This window comes from Triticum dicoccoides, chromosome 3B (assembly GCF_002162155.2).
Source record: "Triticum dicoccoides isolate Atlit2015 ecotype Zavitan chromosome 3B, WEW_v2.0, whole genome shotgun sequence".
Taxonomy (NCBI): domain Eukaryota; kingdom Viridiplantae; phylum Streptophyta; class Magnoliopsida; order Poales; family Poaceae; genus Triticum; species Triticum dicoccoides.
In genome coordinates this window covers 802538658-802541636 of record NC_041385.1, presented here as the reverse complement: position 1 = coordinate 802541636, position 2979 = coordinate 802538658, and positions in this window count along the sequence as shown.

Below are 2979 nucleotides of genomic sequence, written 5' to 3'. Positions count from 1 at the left end.
TTTGCTTCAAAGGCATTAGTCCTTCAAGGGCCTAGGTACGGTGACTTTCCAGCTACCACGACATCTAAGGAGTGGCTGGCTCAGGCAGCGGTCGACCGGCGGTAGCAGGGCGCCACGGAACCAACCTTATTGGTATTTCTGTTTTTAACAGAGGCTCTTGTATTGCTGGAAAGTTTAATAGCTTGAAGGGTTGTTTCACAAAAAAGAACCGATAAAAGTCATGCCTCAAACTAAATTAAATATGCAAAACCACAAAAACCTATAGAATAAACAGTGGGATTGCACTTGAGTTCTGTCTCCAACACCCAACTGATCATTTTGAAGAAGGTTGGAGGAACCAAGTTGCTCATGGAATATCATAGTGATCTGAAAGAGAAAATAATGATGATGCCTTGCAAGACTAAGGACAAATCTGGTTCTGGTGTAATATACACTCCCACAGTGTATGAATGATGCATGTTTAAAATCTCTTGAGAAATCAAAACTCAGAGGCTATAAAATTGACCTACATGAATAGTTTGACACGGTTAGTACGATGGCACCTCACTGCTTGCCTTTTTATCGGCATGTAGGTATGTGTTTCTTAAATTTTCCTTTATCAGCTTGTGGGTCCATGTATTTCTTCAATTTCACCACATGTGCTCGTTCCATTCAACTAGGAGTGGCCCGCATTGTGCACATTCCTGTGATTATTAATTTCTAAAATAAATTTAGGTGTACAAGAAGATTATTTTCTTAAGAGAATAGGACTAAATGATGAAAAATCATTATTTATATGCTCAAAAAATATGACGTGTTGAAGTACTATGTTTTACTATGTCTAGCTAACCAAGATCTGAGAAAGGTATCAGTGATCTTCTTCCATTGATCCAAATAATTTCCATACAAAGCATTTTATTTTCATGAAAACATTTAAATTCAAAGGACCTAAGTTTTAAACCTTGTGCCATGCATGTGTTTGTGTCAATGATGTTTTTTTTCTACATCAACCTCCTGATCTGCAATTCGTGTGGTTTTATAAAGGAACACCCTAGCTGTGGGTTTTTCCACGTCAACTTCTTGGTAGTTTCCAGAAAAATATTTTCCACAAAGTTGTCGATATTTGTGCCGCGGGAGGCTTGTGGAAACAATGTTATTTACCCACTAATATCATATGTTCCTTGACATTGGACATGACTGGTGTCTCCAACACCCAACCAGTAAGCAATTTGCTTGTGGAATATTTACATAACGTGGAAGAGTGAATCTCGATGCCTTCCAAGCCTAGGCAATGTATAATTCTGGTATGTTCATAATCTTTAGAGGAATCAAAACTCAGATACTATGGCATTAAGGATCTACATGTATATGTATAGTTTGGGCATAATGAATGTTATGCACTGCACTGCTTGCCCTTTTATCAGTTTGCGAGTCTATGTGTTTCTTCAATTTCCCTTTTAATTGGCTTGTGAATACTTGTGTTTCTTCGGTGTCAACACATCTTCTCATTCTATTCAACTATGAGTGGTCCACATAAGAGCATTAATTTCTGAAATATGTTAGGTGTAAAAAAGATTTTTTTCTTAAAATTGGATGTGTAAATTATTACAAAAGAAAATATTAAAGACGTGCTAGGATGGGGTTGGCCAGGGGCTATGTCACGGCTCAATGACTACTAGGCGCAGTTGGAATAAAGTAGATCATCTTTCTTTTTCTCGATAATTAGGGGATCCGCCCCAGTTCTATTTTAATTGAAAATGAAACAACAAATATCCACAATCAAGTTATCATACCCAGGATGATAACGCTAAAAATGAAAAAGAAAACATATCCCAGAAAGGCGTATCAACACCACCAAACTTGCAGAGTACAAACACTACGCTTCTAAAGCATGACACCAATAGTTTCACCACACAAAGAAAACTACATGGATAGAGTCATAGTATCGAGGGTTATTTTTTAAAAATCTCCAGCGAGCTTCTTCCTCCATGTTTTGTCTTCTCTGTAATGGCCCTCCAGGAAAGAATCAGAGGTCCTATAACAATGAGTCAATCTGGCTCCAGGTCTAGTGTGGTTTGCAGCTTTTTCCACAACATCATGGGGAAATTCTTTCCCCCATGGAGGTCTCTAGAGAGGCTATTCCATTTGGTCAAATATACCAAAGAAACCGACCCAAAACCTGTTAAAAACAGGAAATTTCTTTTATTCCACAATCCCCACGGGATTGTGGATCACACAACGTTCAAATGTAGATTTTTCTTATCACATAATCAAAATTTAGGTAAAAATTGAAAATCTACAATCTAGTAGGCAAGAATATTGTTGAAACCATTCCATACTACGCTAGAAACAATACATTCAAAAAACAGATAATAAACCGATCTCAGAGCACATAATGCATTCTAGGAGTTTAGGAAGACCTCTTTTTATCAAATTGTCACAAAGTGTTAATTTTGTTTTGGAGAACAACCACAAGAAACCCTCAATCTTAGGAGGCTCCTTGATTTGCCAAGCTGCGGGTAGAGAAACTGGTTGTATCCCTCTAAAATTAAGAATCACACAAAAAGATCTAGAGGAGTAAATGTCTTTTGATTCATATGGCCATATCAGATAATTAACCACATCATTAAAAGAATTTGATCTAGCAATACTTAAAAGATCGTACTAGTGTAACTTAAGGACTCCAAAAAAATTCTTCTAAAGGAAACCATAAGAAATTGACCATTCGTGACCTAAGCAACAATTTTATTCTTTTCATTAGCTATGTAAGATAAATCCCAAATTGGGCAGCTAAAGCGGCATTACCAACCCAACAATCTTCCCAAAACATCACTAACTTACCATCACCAATCATACATTTATATCCTAATCTAACTACCTGCATGGCCCACATAATTCCCTTCCAGAATTGGCAAGGATATGGATCATGATAGCACAATATGTTAGGAGATTTGGTATTATATTTATCATCTACTACTTTCCTCCATGAAGACCCCCCCC